Source organism: Pezoporus flaviventris, unplaced genomic scaffold (genome assembly GCF_033815535.1).
Source record: "Pezoporus flaviventris isolate CSIRO_AGI_PZ_B2104156 unplaced genomic scaffold, CSIRO_AGI_Pfla_v1 ptg000013l, whole genome shotgun sequence".
In the NCBI taxonomy this organism is placed as follows: Eukaryota; Metazoa; Chordata; class Aves; order Psittaciformes; family Psittacidae; genus Pezoporus; species Pezoporus flaviventris.
This window is the reverse complement of record NW_026892561.1, coordinates 893,709-913,539: the sequence shown is the minus strand read 5'-3', so window position 1 is coordinate 913,539 and position 19,831 is coordinate 893,709. Positions and strand designations below refer to the sequence as shown.

The following is a 19,831-nucleotide window of genomic DNA, read 5'->3' as shown; positions in this document are numbered from 1 at the left end:
GATTTATGTGCATAAAAGCAAAAACTGACAAGCCTTTGATTTTCTTGTAGAACAATCCCAAAACGATTGTCAAGAGGTTTTGTGCCCTCTGCACTTCCCATAATGGGACCATTTTATCCAGCAAGCTGTTTTATAGACACCATATATAGGGGCATTTCCATCTGCTATCCAGGTTACTCAAAAGAATACTTTTCATTCCCTCCTCCAAGAGCTCGTAACAGCAGAGAACTGCTTGTTTTCATTTCCAGCCTGCTTCTGCATCCCTGGTGAAGTGTAAGACCACAATCATGCCACCTACTTCATTCCTTAGAGCTCTGATAGGAGAAGGACATCCTTAAAAATCCTAGAGCACAACTGTAGTCAGATGAATGGGGAGCACAGAACATACTCATTTTGGCATTTCCTCATGAGGATCACAACCCTCCTCCTTGTAGACACTGAGTAAGTGTCACTGTGAAAGCAATGGATTCGCCAGCTCCAGGCTGGGTTCATTGCAACATCATGCTCACTTCTCTACACCAAGTGTGGAAGGGGTGATGTGGGACCTTCAATAGCATCCGACTTTCAGTGGCAAACCCTAGTACTAGGGGATGAAACTACATGGTGAAGTTATAGGTTTGTAACAGGTTTGTGTCAGGCAGAAGCATGCCTTGGGTTCATCCGGTGAGCACAGATGGATCTGCAAAGGAATTTTATGTCAGACTCAGATGGTTAAAGAAACACAGACTGTTTCTGATCTGCAGCACACATATAAATTTGGTAGGGAGAAGGCTTATCATCAGAAGTGACTGACTCCAATTTTCTGCTGTTCTGGGTACCAGTTTTGACTCCAGCTCGGCTCCTCTTGCACACAGTAGCTGACATCAACACTGGAAACGATACCCATTCTCACCCATATACTCATCCATTCCTATAGTTTCACTTCAGTGGAGAAACAGGCTTGAACAGGAGAACACTGAAGCTGGCATTCTTAAGGTAAGTGGTGCTCAAGATTACTTGGCGTTTCTACAGTAAACACAGGGTTGAAAGCTTAAGTCCTTCCACTGAAATTTAATCTCAAAAGTGTACAAGTGAAGTGGCTTCACTGGAATAATGTCTCAGCCACTCCTTCCTTCCCACTCGCATCCTAAGACTACTCTATCTGGAGTGGAAACATTGGCATTAGTGTGCTCTGAAACGCAGTAGTCACTGCTACTACAATCGATACAGAATTAGCATGACTACAGGAACAGAAGCTTGGGATTAGAGAGAACTAAAAATGGAAGGATTTCCCTGCCCTCCTCTCTGCAACCCGAGGAACCCTTCCAAAACCTGCCTGTAAACAAGTTCATTCTCTGTCAGCTTTCTGGAGGAAATCATTACAGAGGCAAAATGAGAGAGCACCGGGTGCCACTCTGCAATAAGCATCTGTCAGTCAAGCAGGCGTCACCCCACAAGTCACCCCAAGCACTTCTATGATCCAGGAGGAGGGTGCTGGACACAGAGGGTTTGCTCAGAGCACTGTTGGAGGGATCAGACCAAAACTGTACTCCAGCCAGTGTCATGCTACATTAATATCTTGTTACTTAAAACAGAGTCATCCTCTTGGCCCCTCTCTGCTTCAAGCAGTTTATACATTTAATTCAATTTAAGATACGTGTTTGTTTACTAGAGCAAACAAAAACCAGTCATGAAGAGCTGCAGCTAGAGAGAAGTAAGCAACCTGCTTGCCTTCCACTCAAAGCTGAAGGTTTAGCACTAAATATTGACATTAGAAGGTAAGCAGCTTAGTTCCACTGCTGCTTTTCACACCCCCCAAGTACCCACTGGAGAATTTAGTGCAAGATCACGGGAGGAAATGTGCTGACCTACACTGTGACTTCAGCATTGCATCCCATAGAAACCACCGTCTGGAATGTGCTGAGGTTCCTCAGAATAAGCCTTCATCACTCCATTTGCCAACACCACCAACCTCAGGCATCTTTTTCCCTTTCATCTCTAGTTCTCCTTGCCTTCACTCCTTGCAGCATCACAGGCAGAGTAAACCAGGCATAGAAGAGAATGGTGGTATCATGTACCACTGCACTCTACCTGGTTAAGGACATATATTCAAGCAGCAGCCCTCACTGAGAATTAAAGGAAGAAGAAGAGGAAAGAAAAAGAAAAAAAAAAGAAGAGAAGAACCTGTTGCAAAAAGGAGAAAAATTACTCAAATCAAAGAAAAGCTTTAGGTTCGGGGCTCTTTTTACTTAGATTTTGGGGTTAGATTTACAACTCATGAATACCTACAGGCAGTTTAACACCACAATTTAAAAAGCACAGTCAAATCAGCTCAGGTTCCTTAAATCCAACATGATTATTTCCCATAGAACTATTGAAGTCTACTGAAAGCGTAGCTGCAGCATTAGAGGGTTATTTGCTCCAAGGACCTTTTTAATATGGCTGTATTGTAATACTGCAGTGCAAAAGCCTCTCTGGGCATAAAAAGGGATTGAGCTCAGAAACACAACTTGTGGGCAATGAAAAATACATTTGCTTCAATTTGCACTCATTTAATAATAGCATTATTTAAACAGATCAGTTAAAAGGACTACCCTCAACAGACAGCAGTGCACTTCTTCTCCTGAGGCTCCCAGGGCACCGAAAGCTATTCAGCTCTGCAAAACCAAATGCTCAAAGCAACCAGCAGCACTAGAAAGACCATATTTAAACGGGAGGAAAAACACTCTGTGGCTGACCAGAACCAGAAAAAGCAGCCCCTCTCTGTATCCCACCCCCAACATTTCACTTTAAAGCTGCCATATATTTCACTAGCAAGGAAAATTATATTCTTCCAATAGAAGCAACAACGTATCTGTCATCACACTTTGATTTTCATTCGCAATCCAAAGCACACTGAATTTGCACACACTAGGAAACAGCTACCGGGTGCATGGTGTACCACATCACCACTCAACCCCCATTTATCCTCGCCTAATTATTCTCCTACAAGGTTATGCCTGGTTGCCCACTAAGATCACTGATTCATCACCCACACTAGAAACAGGCGCTGAGAAATAGCCTGAAAGGCAACCAAATATTTAGTCGGGTTGCAAATCTAAAACCGAGCGGGGACAGAGCTGGCTCAAGTTGCCCCTTCCCGGCTGCGCGCAGTGGATGGAGAAACCCCCGCTCAAGTCACACACACACAAGCACAAACCCAGGGAAGAAGCCGGTGCCTCCCGTTCGCTCCCCACCGCTCCAAGTTGCCTCTGGAAGTGTTAAATTATTCCACACGCCGCCGAGCTCCGCGTTCCCCCAGCGGAGCCGTCGCCGCTCGCATCCCGCCGCTCGCTCGCACGTCCCGGGCGCGCAGCACCAGCCCGCCCGGGTCCCGTCTCCCCCCCCCACCCCGCCTCGCTCGCTGCCGCCCGCCCGCCAGCGCCTCCCTCCCGGCAGACAAAACTTTGCGCTCAAGTCCGCACCGGGTTGCGCGGGCGCGGAGGCAGCGGCCACCCCACCGCCGCCACCGCCACCTGCTCAGCTGAGGGGCGGAAGGGTATGGGCGCAGCGCCCTAAACCGCGCATCCCCGCGGCTTGCGCTTCCTCCTACCTGCAGCCGGCGCCGCTCCCCGCAGCGCCCCGCTCATCCTCCCGGCTTGGCGCGGAGGGCTGCGCGCCCCGTTCCTTCCTTTGCTTTCCCTTCCCTCACTTCCCTTCGTTCCCGCTGCTGGACGCGGCTCCCCGGCTCTCCCCGCGTAGCGGCTGCGGTAGAGCCGATCCCCTGCAGCCACCGCGCTGCTACCGCATTCCCCCTAATAGCGGGGCGCGGCTCGGAGCCCCCCGCCCGGCACAGCTCGGCCAGGCCCGGGGGCAGGAGGCGGCGCACGGCGAGGACCCCCCCACTCTCTCGCCTAGAAGCATCTGCCCGGCCTCCTCAATCGGGGCTCGGGGCTTGTTGTTGGGGGATGAGTGCGGGGCCGCGGCTTCCAAATCGCTGTCTGCCCGCCCGCACCCGCCGTTAACCCTCCCGACACCCAGCGACACCTCTCCATTGCCCACTCTCACCATCATCCGCTGCCCTGGCTGCTGTCTCCTCCTTCTGCCCCAGCGCCGGGAGGTAATCTGCGAGGAAGTCGCCGAAGTCATTGCAGCGCACAGGCAGAGGGGCCGGGCTGCCCATCGCACCTGGCTTCCTGGCGGGGGGGCTGCAGTCGAAAGCTGCCTCGGAGGAATGGGACACCCGAACCGCTGCCCAGCCTGGGCAGCAGCATCCCTCTCCAGCGGTGCCTTTGGGCAGCAGAGGTAGGTCTCCCAGACCAAGTGTGGACACTAAGAGGCGTTCTGGGCCCAGTGGGATGTGGCACCGCGCTTCCTTCCCATGCTGACTTCTTTTCTTTGGCCAGTTCTGCCTGGCTCTCCCACAAGAGGTTTCCTTCCTTGCTGCTGCCTCCCCCGTGCAGGGAGAAAGAATATAGATTACAGAACATAAAGAACATAAAGAATATGCTCTTGCTGCTTGAAGACGGACTTTGAAGGCAGAAATACTTTTGAGTGACAGCTTATAGCCACGGTAGATCAAACTTCCCTTTTTGTTCACAGTTTGATGTTAAATGTCTCTCTCGGAAGCTCTGACCTAACCCAGCTCTGTTGATAGGCAACTGGCCTGCTGGGCTGCCCTTCAGGAAGGAGAATCACTGTCTGTGTTATAGGTATCTGCTTGCTCTTTGGATCCACTCTTCCAACGGGATGTCACCAAACAGCAAAATTAATCCCTGGTGAGAAAGAAATTCATGTGTTAACTTGCAAAACCACAGCAGTGAGACAGTGATTGGAGTTTCTGTCTAATTCTAGGAGATCAAGCTTGTAATAGCTACAGAATGAGACTTAAGCTGCTTTGCATTTTCCCTCATCTATAAGATCATTAAAGCATCTGTGGATATTGCACCTCGCAGGGGAGGGAGGGAGCCTTGGTGGAGGGTGTTAACAGTGGCTGAGTTCAGTGGCCAGGGACGTGTGACAGGGTGTTAACCTTTGGTCACTGTGACCCAACACATTTGACTAAACCATTTTTCCTGGCCCCAATCTCTTACCAGCTCTCCCACGTCACATATTTATTACAAGAGCAATAGCTCTTCCGGCTTGTAGGCTTCTTCCATGCAAACCTTGAGCCCTTTGACAATGGTTGTCTCAGACATTTCGTTATCCTTAACTCGTGGGTGATAAAAGACAAATAAAGCTGTCAAATATCCTATTGATTATGTGATGAAGATATCCCCCAGTTGCCCTTCTTATGTTGAGTTTCTCCCATTCTATTTCTTTTCTGGGGTTTGGGTGAGGATGGAGAGAACAACCATGCCTACAAAACAGCACTGAACTTCCAGTCTGTCAGCCCAATCTGCTCCAACCCCACCACATCTGTGTGAGGATACAACTCTTGACAAAAATATATGGCAAATATCAAGCCCTGGTTTTCTGCTGTTAAATTACAGTGTCTCTGAAACTGTGATACCTTTCTTCTTAAGTAAGGTACAAAGCAGAATCTGAGAGATCAGGGTTCAGCTTCCAACTCCAGTGTAGGTTCCTTCGTGCTTGTAGCAAAAACACTTGCTAAAGGCAGACAGGATCATCCCAACAGGATAATCAGTTGGGTTCAAAAGTTTGCTGTTGGTATGTTTAACTCCCTGAGCTTTGGGAAGGCTCTTGGCTTGCATTGGAAAAGTGTTTGTACCAAGAGAAGAGGTTGGATGGGGCTTTTTACAAGGGCATGTAGTGATAGAACAAGGGGAAAGTTCTTCCCTGTGAGGGTGCTGAGGTGCTGGCACAGGGTGCCCAGAGAAGCTGTGGCTGCCCCATCCCTGGCAGTGTTCAAGGCCAGGTTGGACACAGGGGTTTGGAGCAAGCTGCTCAAATAGAAGGTGTACCTGCCCTTGGCAGGGGGTTGGAACTGGAGGAGCTTTAAGACCCCTTCCAACACAAACTGTTCTATCATGATTCTGTGATGACAATGAGGAGCATCAAACATACAAATGCTTATCTGCAATCCCATCCAAAGAGGCACAAAATCAGGAAGCACTTGCAAAAGATCCCTGGAAAAGATCTAGATGCAAGTGACATGAATTCCCATTCCTTAAACACAGATGTCTGAGCAAAAAAGCCACGTAAGTGCCTCTGAATGAGAGAATGCTGGAGAACCACCTGGGCCTGTGCCTCTGAATCAGCTGGGGAGCAGAGTGGCATGAACAGCTGAGCAAGCGAAGGAGCAAGCCCCCAGAGAGGGAGCAGGAGCAGAGATGCTGCAGTACACAACTGCAGTGAGGGACTGATTATACCCATCTCAGAGAAGGCAGAGTTTGAAATGGAAATGAGGAGATTTTCCTGCCACGCTCCCCAGCAGTTACAGTAAATGTTGCTTGAAGACAACAGGGAAGCAGGCAGCACGCAGCGTGGACTTTGTTTAGGTTCACTGTTATTCAGCTCATCTCAGAGGTTCATTTAATTGTTCTCCAAAAAGTTCCATACTGTAATGAAACATTAAGAAAAAGCTACTTCTATCTTCATATCTTCATTATTGAGGCCTCCCTGCATGTGGAGACTTTGGCTTATGTACCCAAAGCAGGGCAAATTACCAGTTCTTTACACAAGTCCCATCCTTATGGGCTTGGAAACCAAATATCACCTGTGATGCAATGCAAAGGCCTCTAGAGCCAGCAACTAAATAGCCCTCACATCTGAGCTGCACTGTGAGTACACTGCTTCCTTTTCCAGTCAGGCATGTTTGAGAATGCCTCAGGATGTAGTGCCTACTCAACCCAAAGATTCCCATAAGGAAACAAAACCCACCTTCAGTGGTGTACTTCAGGTCTCCCTGAACCTTCAAGGCGCGTAACTTCCAGGTGAGGATCAATGCAAACATCTAACAAACTTCTGCCTCTGCCAGAAAGAGACATTCGATTTGTCTTGCCATCATGCTTCCTCCCAGCTTGGGGATATTTTTCCTTCTTTTTTATGACTTCAGGAAACTCCTGGCTTTCTCAGCTAGGACATGCATCTGCTGATGGCACCTGAAAAAGAAAAAGAAACCTCAGATCTCTGATTTAGTGAGACAGAAGGACTGACAACATGCCCAGGAATGCCACAAGTCTCATGTGCATTGATAAATGTTCTGAATTTTATGCTGTAGTTCTTTTACTTCAGCACTTCCCATCCATGGATCTCATGGAGCATAATACTGGTGTCATTACCCCATTCTAGCAGGCTGAAGTGAGGTAGCTCCTGTATGACTAGTGGCACTGTCTGGAAGTAAACCAGGTAGCATGACTTGATATCCGTCAAATACAGAGTGATTTGGATCCTTGGGTGGACTACAAAGATCTTTCTTTCTGGAGGTTTCCTTTTGACCTCTGTTACAAAAAATATCCTGTATCCATCAAAAGCAGGAGACTCTTTCATCAGGAGTAACAGTAGATGGTAGTGCCCTGTGTCCCTGCTGCTCCCAGTGCCGCAGACTCCCCCCAGCCAAGCAGCTCCTTTCTAGGTATTTCCTCTTTAGTCCTGGTGTGGAAGAAGGGAGTATTGCTACAACATCCCTTCCACTTCTATGAGACAATTGCTTAACGTTTTCTTAATGACTTCCTGATAAGTACAGTAAGTTAAAAGTGATTTCTGAGATACTTCCAATGAAATGCATTGCATCACTGTAGCATCCACCACATACTCTTAACTTCAATCTTTACATCAATATTCTGGTGCCAGCATTAGTCTGGATTTACATCCACCATATACACAAAAGACATAATATATGCAAATAAACATGCCCACCCCCTTCATCCACTGAAAGAATAATTTAGTAGATTTATGCAGTAGTCACCTCCAAAAAATACTGCTTCCCAAAGCGAAAGTCAAGTAAAACCCATTAATAGTAATGGCACTATTTCTCCCTTACAATATATTCCTCCATATGATTTCTCTACAGGAAAACACAGAAGATGTCTTTTTCCTGCCTCATGTTCCCTTTCCAAGATCAAACTTTCATAGCTTAACTATGAATTAAGAAAAATAAACTTAAAAACTGGCATTCACATTAGGCAATATTATGTTTGGACACAGTTATACCAGTGGCAATCCTGTCGTCATCCAGGCAGGAAACAAAACCAATACGTATTTCTTCAGTCACACATAAACTAATTCTAAATATCAGCTCTTTCCCAACTGGAGTTTATACTCTCTTCATAAAAATAGAAGGATGGCAGCTTGAGGGGAATTCATACTTACAACTAATTTAACAATAAATTAATGCAAACCATACACAACGTGGAGGGCTGTTTTACACAAATAAAGATGCTACATTCAGCCAGGAAGTTATTTGCTGGGAATTATTCCCTTAGTTCTGTTGGTTCCTGAACCTTTATGAGGGTTCTCTGGAAAGCAGCAAAAAACTCAAGCATCTGCAAATCAAAAGAGCATCAAAAGTCAAAGGAGTCCCTAAGGGAGATGAACTTCAATCCCAAAGTAGGGTAAACAACTGGAATTATTTACAGTGGAACATTATCATTTGTGATGATATCTGATTCATTATTTAATTGCACACTGGGTCTCCCTCGTAGGCTGTGGTAGACAACAGAGCCGTTTTATTCTGCCTTTCACCTGCCATGTATGTATGGAAATAATACACTTGATTTAACATTTCAGTGCATGGTGCAAGCTCCTGCCTCCTGCCTGCGTTTCAAACCTACTTGTTTCCTCCCGCCTGCTCAGAGGGGGTACACAGATCTCAAGGTTGATGAAATGACCCAGTACAGATGACTCCTCATCTCTTTGAGCCCTGGATAGCCGGCTGGCACATTTCCCTTGGGACTTCTTCCTCTTTTGAGCAGGGAAAAACCCTCAAAGGGAATTCAAGTCAAGAGCCAGCATGCTTGGTGGCACATTGGACTGAGACGCTGTTAATTGCCACATGTCACCTTCCACGGCAAACTGAACTGTTCACAACAGCCCAGGAAAACATGCAGAGGGGTTTATTGCAAGAGATAGTAGGGCAAACAGCAGCAGTACTGTACAGTCCAGCACAAGGAAAAATCCAGCCTGCTTATCACCGCTTGGCATTTGGTACTGTAGCGCTGAATTTTCTTATTGGCAAGCTGAGAAGGAAAAGGCAGGTTTGCATTTCAAGACTGTCTTGCACAACAGCCTAGAAAGGATGAGCTCTTTGTCCTAGAGCACTTCAGCAAAATGGACTCAAAATCATGATTACTTATAACTAAGCCTTAGTTTCACTGTTTATTGCTGTTTTCTGTATGCTCTCACACCGAAGACGTCTAATATTCAAGCTAAGTTTCAAGAATCTCATGCTTTCCTTCACAATTTGCATAACCATGTGTGTCAATTGAATGCTAAGCTTAAACACCTCTTGGCTTAATCCCCTAATTTGCCTGGGTGGTGGAGGGGGGATGAAATGAGGGCGGTTCTGTTCAGCAATGCAAAGCAGCCAACAGAAGATGCCGCCAGGATTAACGTAATCCAACTGCTATAACCGTTCAATTTGGAGACTAAAGATGATAAAACCTATTTTCCTTGTCAATCAGTCATTGTGATCGACTTGCAAAAAAAATGGGGTGCAAATCAGGGTAAGTTAATGAAATCAGCAAAATTATGTCAAATGACAGTGCTGAGAATGAGGCCTTACATTAGAAGCATCCCACGATTGCTGTGAAGGGAAGTCAACAAATTGTAAGAAACCATATAATTAAGAGCTTATCAAAGCACTTTATCCCATCAAGCACTACCTTACAGATAGCATGTATTACTTTTATTAACACTTAAGGAAATGAACAGCAATGAGGATGCTTGAGACATCACAAGGCACTTGGAGCAAGCCAGGAACGGAAGCTGACATACCACTGTACATCCTAACTGATTGAGGAGGTTACCCAGGGAAACAGGAAAAAGAGTCATCACTGGCTGAAGCTGATGCAGGGTCTCCTGTTACTGCCAGTACCATCTGTGAGCAAAGCCCTGTGTCCTAGGCTGCATCACCAGCAGCATGAGCAGGAGGTCGAGGGAGGGGATTCTCCCCATCTACTGTGCTCTGGGGGCAACAACACAAGAGGGACATGGAGCTGTTGGAGAGAGTCCAGAGGAGGCAATGAAGATGCTAAGAGGGCTGGAGCAGCTCTGTTCTGGAGCCAGGCTGAGAGAGCTGGGCTGGGTCAGTCTAGAGAAGTCTCAGGGGAGACTTTAGAGCAGCTTCTAGTGCCTGAAGGAGCTACAAAGAAAACTAAAGAGGTGCTTTTATAAGTGCATGTAGTGATAGACAGTGAGAATGGCTTTAAACTGACAGAGGGGAGGATTTAGATAAGGTATTAGGCAGAAGCTCTTCCCTGTGAGGTTGCTAAGGCGCTGGCACAGGGTGCCCAGAGAAGCTGTGACTGCCCCATCCCTGGCAGTGTTCAAGGCCAGATTGGACACAGGGGCTGGGAGCAAGCTGCTCTAGTGGAAGGTGTCCCTGCCTGTGGTAGGGGGTTGGAACTGGATGAGCTTTAAGGTCCTTTCCAACCCAAACCAGTCTGGGATTCTATGAACTTCCTAACTGCTTCTGCTGTTAGCATCATCCCACCACCTGTCCCTAGGAGAACAATTACATGCTCCAGCTCCTTCCTTTCCTATTGGAATGTTTCAAATAATAAGGGTGTTTTCAAATATTGTCTCACAAAAAGCCAGGCCTTTCAGATGGCAATTGCTGAAAATGAGGATTTCACACTGGAAGAGTGAACAAACATCACTAACAAATGCAAACCTACAGGCTGTGAACAACCCTCCATTGCATTACAGGGGATGTCATACTCAGTTTGACTTGATTTTCCAAACTCATTTCATCCTGGTACTGCACACAGCCTAATGAAAACTGTATTAGCTTCATTGACTGTAGGTGATTTCTTACTAGGTGATTCCCATTCCTCTAATAACCCATTCCCACCTTCCTCACCTAGGATGTACACAGAGCCAACTGAGACCTTAACACAGAGGTTGACACTGACAAATGCCTCTTTTTGATCACTTGAGGTTGTACGAATCTATCACATGCACATCAAAATCAAACCCAAAGCAAGGGAAGCATTAATTAAAGCATATCAAACACAGACTTGACAAGACTATGATTTAAGTATAAAACTACCTGAAGAATTGTGATTCAATATTTTCATTCATAACCTACTTTTTTGTTTCACTGTACCGAGCTGAGAGAAGGGAACGCTTTTCCCCTCCACCTCCTTCATCTGTTTCACTTTCAACTTGAGCTGGTAAGTCTGTCTTAGCATTGCCTATGAAGAAAGGTGACATAAATTGCTCAGAGAGTTGAAAGAGAAGAAAAACTTGTTTACAAGTTACCTATTCTCATACTATCCGTTAATACCAAAGGCAGGAACAGCAGCACATATTTCAGAGGATGCAGTTTCTTCTCCAAGTCTGAGATTACTCCATGAAACATTTAATGCTGGTTCCCCTGTGATTCTTCATGAAGATTATCCTAGACCACCAAATCATTCAAAAAGAACACAGCCATTCACCCCCAGAAAATCTATCAGGTATAGCTGGTTTGATCAGCAGGGAATAGCAAGGCCTCATTTACCCAAGCTTTAGCATGGATGTTAATATAGAAGGTACACAAACGTTTTGGACTAGAAGTCTTGAGACTAAAAGCTCCTGATACTCCCTTTCTGATACTCCCTGCTCCAGGTTCAGCTAGAACATGAAAGTCTAGGAGGGGCATGAAATCTACAAAGAATAAGAATTAAACATGCATCTATCTAACATAAATCATGTAAGTTCTCCTAGTGAACTTTGTGGAGGAGTCAGCTGTGGGCAGGAACAGGAGCACACATGGTACAACAAGTAACTGCTGTAATAGTAGCCCAGAAGTGAGTTGAAGAGCTAGCACTCTATGTGGGCATACAACACCTCCCAGATTAATTTGTTAAGTGCTTTCCAGCCCACCTTCCACCCTTTAATGTCAGAAAGGTGAATTAGAATACTAAAGGCCAGCCAGGACTGACATTTGACATCAGTGGAGGTCAGGGACACCACCTCGGAGTCGGAGCCTGTTGGGAAGGGAACATTAACATCTCTCTAATACCTTGCCATTTCTCTCCTTTCTCGACTCTAGGTATAGCCTCTTCCTCCCTCTTAATTTCAGACTCGGCTTTTTGTCTTTTTACACTTCTGTGTACACAACCCTCCTCTGTTTGCTTCTGTGACTTCATATATAAGACAGAGAAATAACATCCTTTTTATCAGTAGGAATTCATCACTTGCACTTTTGGATAAAAATAGCTACTCTATCTTATATTTCTACTCATGTATCACTGGCATCCAAAACTGCCTATCATCCAAGCCCTGGCACTGTGAAAAGATGATCTTAAACCAGAATAAGATGGAAAGTTTTCCCTTAGAGTGGTAAGAACCTTCCCTGGAAACCTCCCCGTTGTTTGCTGCGAACACAGACCTGGCCTGTTGCTCACTTTGTAATCTTCTACAATAGCCACAGTCTGAGGTCTTCACATTTCTCCAGTTTCATGATGAGTTTACTACCAAGCTATCTTTAGTGTGCTGCTACTCACTTGGATATGACAGGGAATGAAATTTCATTCACAGCAGGATCATTATTATTATTATTGAGCTGGATACATCTGAAGGAGCACCAGTGTCACCCCAGTGCTCCCATACATCATTTTCGCTTCTTTGCCATCTGCTCTTGGAGTTGTCAGTCAAAACAGATCCAGCATTCCCTGTTAGCATCTACAAGTTTGCTTCTGCTGACCCAGTTTAATGTCATATTTGCCTCCTTTTATGTGTTTATGTGTGTCATTTATCTTACTCCTCCCCACCCTGAAAACGTGTACTTTTGAGTATTTGATGCTCATTACTCTTTTTGACAGATCCTGGTACAGCTTGAAAATGCTCCACCAGACTTCTCTGCATTGGCCACATTGATTTATCAGATTAATTTAACTTCTTTGAAGAGACTTTCAGTAATAATCAGCTCTATTGTGTGCAGAAAAGTAATTCTAAATGCAGAAGTGTTAATTAAGATCCAGGGTTCTGACTTGGTCTATTGTTAAGATAAGGACATCTCTTAAATCCAAGCTTCCAAAACCTCAGAGAAGTTCAGAGGTCCCAGAAGCAGAAGACCATCTCTAACTCTCTCCTTTCCAAATGTATGCAGCTTGTTCAGACCTCTGTCCTTAGTCTTACCCTGAATTATCATAGAGACAAAGCAACAATGGCAGTGACAGCATTAATAAGGTAAGACTTCTTAGCACAGATAATGTAATAGAGATGAAGGCTGCCAAACAACAGAAAATCATATAATCTCAGACCGGTTTGGATTGGAAGGGATCTTGAAGCTCACCAGTTCCAACCCCTGCCACGGGCAGGGACACCTTCCACTAGAGCAGCTTGCTCCAAGCCCCTGTGTCCAACCTGGCCTTGAACACTGCCAGGGATGGGGCAGCCACAGCTTCTCTGGGCACCCTGTGCCAGCGCCTCAGCACCCTCACAGGGAAGAGCTTCTGCCTAAGAGCTCATCTCAGTCTCCCCTCTGGCAGCCTAAAGCCATTCCCCTTGGCCTGTCCCTACAGGCCCTTGACCAAAGCCCCTCTCTGGGTTTCCTGCAGCCCCTTCAGGCTCTGGAGCTGCTCTAAGGTCTCCCCTTAAGAAGCCTTCTCTTCTCCAGGCTGAACCAGCCCAGCTCTCTCAGCCTGTCTTCATAGGAAAGGTGTTCCCTGTACAGAGAAGAAACTAGAAAACAGTAGAACATATGCAGACTATTTAATGAACTACACAAATAGTATTATGATGCACCTAACGTTTCATTTCTCAAAGTTTCTCCCTATTCTCAGTACCACCATCACTTAATGAATGATGCCTCCCTGTCTTCTAAATGGTTTTAAATGGAGTGCTCTCCTGGAGACCTGTCCTAATGTGAGCAGCGTTAGCACAACTGTATCTCAGTGTGGACAGACAGTGTCCTTTCAGGGATTTCCTAGTCCCCAAGGGGGAGAAAGGGAGAAAGGGCTTGGATCCTGTACTTGTTGCTATGGCAGCTACTAAAACTGCTGCTCCCAAGAATTTTTGAATTGCTCTCTGTATTCAAACATGCTTTGAAATAAGGTTAAACCCCAACAGTTCCAGCACTATTAAAGAGCCAGTTATCGACTTCTTTATGTTTTCCAAAATAGAAATAAAAAATGAGAAGCCCTTAATGTCCCCTCTGCATCTCAGTTGTGTTGACGCTAAATCACAAGCAGTCTGTAAAGATTTTTCAGAGCAGAGGTTTGAAACAGCCCTTATAAATAATTTCAGTGATTTATATGATCCAATTAGAATGTGCTGTATTTCTTTTTCCTGATAATTTCAGACGTGCCTGCCATAAATGTGATCCCTGGCTGGAGATAAGCTGCATATCAAACTATACTTGCCAAAAAGGAATGGTATAAAAATAGATTTCTATGCACTGTGTGTGTATTTCTGGGTTCGAAGAGGTATTTCTGCCACCTTCTCTCACTGCACACATTGCACACTGGTGGCTGGACCAGAGCGTTGCACTGGAGGAGGCTGCAGATCTGTCACTTGCTAGTCTTGGTTGTGCCGTCCAACGCAAGGGGAGACTTTCCAACGCTGTTTCAAAGTCATCTCATTGCGTTTTCAGAGAGCTGCTCTCATAAGACACTGTGCTGGACCACCCAAGACTGTTGTCACAGTCAAGGGTGACAGGGGATCTGAATGAACCTTTGGGTAAGCAACCATGTCTCCCAGGGCTTGCTGAAGCATCCCAGAAGCGGTTTTGTGTCCTTATTACGGTATTCATTTCATTATTATAACTGCTAATTTAAGAAGAAACATTAAAATCGGTGTACTAGCCCAGATGGAGGGGCTGCCTATCCAGGGTTCTGCCCACTTTAACCAAGACCAATGCATGCAGCTATGAGATCCAGATGGAGAGGGAATGGTTGATGCTCAAATAAGACCTAGAGAGAGGAAGATGAACATGCACTGAGGAGTTTTCCTCTACAAGTAGCCCTGCAGAAGAGCGATAGAGGGCACAGAACAAAGGCTGTGGTGTTCAAGGAACAGCTTTGTTTCACATTACTCTCAGAGGTTTTTATCTGAATTAATAAACAATGCCCTAAGGGGAGAGGTTGGAAGAGACTTTGGCAAGATGTTTGCCCTTCCTTAGTTGGGGAGGCAAGCCAGCAGCCGTACAGCAGTTATGGAATAATCTGCCCATAGGGAAGCTGCTTCTTAGCTCTCATTAGTTAGAGGTGGGGTTATACCCTCAAGCATGAAGCGCAAATCTAGGCATTTTAAAAGCATTAGTAATAAGAAATCCACTATTAGCATTGTTTCAGCTCCTTTTAATTGACCATAATGCAAATATATTAAAGATGTTTAAAAGATACTTGAAAGGAATTCCAGAAAACAGCCCTCTCTGCTGGTATCATGTTCAAATCTGTTACAGTTCCCAAAGAAAATTAACTCATGTCTTAAATAATTCATGCATTTATTGGGTCAGAAGCTCTTTCAGATCTGATGCTCTGATTATCTGCCAGCAGAAGTGGCAGAGGTACAAATGAGAAATCAGACAGGAGCATTATCCGTAAAGTTTGAAACTGGATCTCATCCAGCCTTCCTGAAGTAAGATGTGTTCTGATGAAAAGCTGGGGTTTGGCTTCGCTCCTTCGGAAAGCAAGGAAGGTTTTCCTCATAGGTGCACTGCCTTCAGGTCATATTAGCTATAAGTAGAGCCACACAGTTTAGAATGGTAATAACAAATTGCATAAGTTACCTGAATGCAGGCTAGAATTTAACCTAGCCACAGCCATAATAAGTCTTTCTGCAAGTTAACAGCCTGCACTGACTTCTGGAGGTACAGAGATGATAATATGAACAGTTTGAAGGTGGAAGTAGTGCTTTACCTTTATAAGAATCAGCCCAGCACCATGGTGTGCACAGTACATATACCAGTGGCATTTTTCTTGTTTCGGCTCTCTTTAATAGACTGGCAACTGCTAATAATGGCAACATTCCTAATAATGGCTTGCTGCAAGTCTGAGTGGAACCAAGCGAGGTGTGCTCAGAAATCAAGCTTTTGCCACACCTCAGCTTGCCCTTTAGCACCCTCAGGTAGCCCTTCCTTGGGTCTCATATAGGAGAGGACTGCCAATCACCATGAACCACTACAATCCATGTCGCTGGTTTGTATTGCAGATAAACATCCACTAGAGATGAGGGCAGGGCCACCAAACCCACTTTGGTCACAACCATAAGTCTGTTGAGATTAAAACTGCATTAGCCCACAGGCTGCAAATTGAGATACAGCTTTTCCGTTATCCTGCACCCCTAAGTCAGCACAATATAGCCCAGGATGAGCAAAACATGTAAAGACTGAGTTAAAATCCTGGAAGGGAAACTTTTCAATGGGTTGTTACCAGTGAATGTTGGAAGCACTCCAGGGATAGTCGAATTAATTCAACCAGGGTGTTGCAAAAGGCATGGATAAGTGATCCATGTGGGAGAGGTGGTAATGCAGCACTATGCTGTTTGGAGATAATCAAATAGCAGCCTGGCAACTCTGCTGATACAATCATTAAAGATGGGCTCAATTCCATGAACACTCCCAGGTTTTTCATCCTTTGAGATGAAGACAGCTTTACCCCACTTAGACAGAAAATGAATGTTTTACATATATAAAGCTCTTTTATCCCTAAGGACTTTGCTCAATATGGACTAGATTTATAAATAGACTGCCTGCAGGTGTCTTTGGAGTTGGGATCAGTTACTGATGGTCTGGCCCTACGTGCACAGTGGCACCTGCTTGTAGATGATCCCAGTGTAACTGGGAACACACAAAGGGCAAAAGGATTAAGATCCCATTGCTTGTCACATGCAAGTGCTGGGTAGGCAACAGAAGCTCAACTCTGCACAGTGTTTACTTCCCTATCACTGAACAAAAGACACGTTGAGTAATATTAGAGGTCCAAATACAAGGTTACACAATTCTGATGCTCTGAAGATTTCTGGAAGCATCTTCTAGTACCTAAAGAGGCCTACAAGAAATCTGGAAAAGGACTTTTTACAAGGGGACGTTGGGACAAGACAAGAGAACTAGCTTTAAACTGAAAGAGAGGAGGCTTAGATTAGATATCAGGAGGGAATTCTTCCCTGTGAGGGTGCTGAGGCGCTGGCACAGGGTGCCCAGAGAAGCTGTGGCTGCCCCATCCCTGGCAGTGTTCAAGGCCAGGTTGGACACAGGGGCTTGGAGCAGCCTCCTCTAGTGGAAGGTGTCCCTGTCCATGGCAGGGGGTTGGAACTGGATGAGCTTTGAGGTCTCTTCCAACCCAAACCAGTCTGGGATTCTGTGATTTTAGAGTTATTGTGTAATGTGTAGCTATTTCTGAATAAAAACGGTTAGTTCAGTTAGTTAACTAATTGCTCCAAAGAGAACCACAAAGCCTACCAGAAAACTTGTGTCTGGGATCTGACCCTGTCATCACATGTAAAACCACTCACTGCCATCCAGACAGTATTTCCCATTAGGAATAAGTACATCTGATGTGACCAGACTCTGGTGTTTATCATTCTTGCGGACCTACTGAAGCTGAAGCCACGTTAATTCTAGCTCTCTCAGAAGGCATCAGCACCAAGTCAAAAGGTTGTAAGAGCACTAACAGAATGCCTGGAATACCCATGCTTCTTTATAAAGGCCCCAAAAGACTAAACCCTGGGATTAAACTCATTAAAAGCAAAAGCTAATTAGGTACCTAATGTGGTTATTTCTTCTTACAAAAAGATTCCTTTAGCCCAACCACTTGTACTAATCCATCTGCACATTAAATGGATTATTACTTTAAGGGGGGACGGGACAGCTTGTTTCTCACTCCTGTGCTAGTAGTAATAGGAAGTTATTTTGCAGTGAAGCAAGAAAGACACATCTATTTTGCATGCATGACATATGCTAACTGAGAGCATATTGGTCAGCAGCTACATTACCATTAACCAACATTTACAAATGAAGGTTCGTAGGAAGAGTAATGAATGCCACAGCATTTCTTTTAACATATTCTGCCATTATAGAGCTATCACAGTAACTTCCCAGGAAAATGAGGAGGTCAAGGGAACAGTCAGAGTTGACAACGCTGAATCTCAAAACCACTATTATTAAACATGGTAATTCCTAAACTGAGAATTGCTGAGAGAAGGGTGATGTGCCAGATAGACCAAAGGTGACCCTGAGGCCAACAAACTACTTGAACAGGACCATCAGCCAGGGCAAAAGAGCAGAGAAAGTAGAAACTGGTCTGAGGCAATTTACATCAGTGGTGTATTTGTAGCAAGGGAGGAATGAGCAATGTGCTAAGTGAAAACAAGTATATAAAACAAAAAGCAAAGTAAAATGAGATGTTGCATCACACACATCTTCCAGCACATAAATACAGATGCTGGAATAATAAGAGGCTGCTGGTCTGAGTCATTCAACTTCTCTTGGGAAGGAAAATTGCTGTACAAAGCACTGAAGCTTCACACAGAAAGTTATAAATAAGGACTCCTAAGAAATGTGCAAACACTTTCCAAAGTCTTTACAGAGACCACAGATGGAATGTGTAAGTGAAAGAGGTCATTTGTACAAGGAAGAACTCTGCTGCAAGGATTTTCCAGAAGCATATGGCCATAGCATGCAAGTGGGTCTCCTGGGAGCTTGTCTGCAATGCAGCTTCTGACGGCTGCATGTCCAGAAGGCGGCATTTGTGGTGGGCACTACTTTGTACTTTCAAGGAGGGTTTCTGACAATGATTTGATCCACCCAAGAGCACACACACATTCATAAAGGTCAGCAACAACGCTCTGCTACAGGCAAAGCAGCAAGGCTGGGTTAGCAGCTCCCTCTTCACCTTGTATCAACTTGTCGAATAAGAATTCCTTAGCCACCAATTTCTTCCTTGGTTGTCCTTTCTGGCGACTGACAACAGCTTTACATAAGCACAAACAAGTAAAATACATCTAGTGTTCCTTCCACAGCTTGTAGCCCACTTCATAACCCATCCTGCTTCCCTTCCTTTTGCAAATCCTCAGAGCAACAGGAAAAGAGAATGGGATTTATTGAAGCAGGTCCAGCAGCCCCCAGATGGCAGGAGACTGCAACAGCCATAAGAAAGAAATAACACAGCTAAGTAAAATCAAGCTTACACAGCTATTGCTAAACTTACCAAATAATTCCCCCCTCCCAGGCTTGAACCAAAAAACCAGGAAGAGCTATTCAGCAGCAAGCCAACTGCAATGAAAACCCTAAAGAAAAACCAAGAGCATGGTGCTTCTTCACATGCAATACAGTCTTAATGTATATTCACAGGAGCAGGGTAATGTGAACTCAGCATGTTCTGGATTTCAGGATCAGAAACCCAAGTGATCTGTTAGGGCAGAGCAGAGGTTCAGTTGTGCTCTGCATCTCATCTAGGATAATGATACATAAAGAAATGCTGACTATCTTGAGCAGGAGCAGATCTTCAGATTAACACAGAAACTGTTCCTACAGTAACTTCTAACATCCACACCTGCACAAGGAAAAATGTCACAGGAGGGGAAGAGGCTCCCAGGCAGGATCACCAAAGGATTTAATTTTACTGGGATGTAGCACAGTTCTTGCTGGAAGGGACCTTAGAAAGCCACATAGTCCAGCATCCCGCTCAGGGCAGTGTCAGTTATGATTCCAGCTCCTATTCCTCCTCCAAGACAGAAAGAACATCCATCAGCCAGAAGCCTCTTTCCGAGCCCACAGCAGGGACAGGGACTGCTGAGGTACTCTCTAATCGGGGGGCTTTGG

The 19,831-nt window shown here is 45.2% G+C and overlaps 2 protein-coding genes across 6 annotated transcripts in view; both read right to left on the bottom strand.

Annotated features, from left to right (window-relative positions):
- DAB1 (DAB adaptor protein 1) overlaps nucleotides 1-4,428 on the bottom strand; it is a 483,239-nt gene extending 478,811 nt beyond the window's left edge. Inside the window, exon 1 of one of the 2 annotated variants that reach the window (XM_061451126.1) lies at nucleotides 4,027-4,428. The gene's annotated coding sequence lies outside the window, so the exon portion shown is untranslated. Of the gene's footprint in view, nucleotides 1-3,571; nucleotides 3,729-4,026 lie in introns of those variants that run through there. The other variant, XM_061451125.1, reaches the window with a different exon arrangement.
- The window catches only part of MYSM1 (Myb like, SWIRM and MPN domains 1), a 476,369-nt gene that overhangs the window by 326,506 nt on the left and 130,032 nt on the right, over nucleotides 1-19,831 (bottom strand). The window lies entirely within an intron of this gene.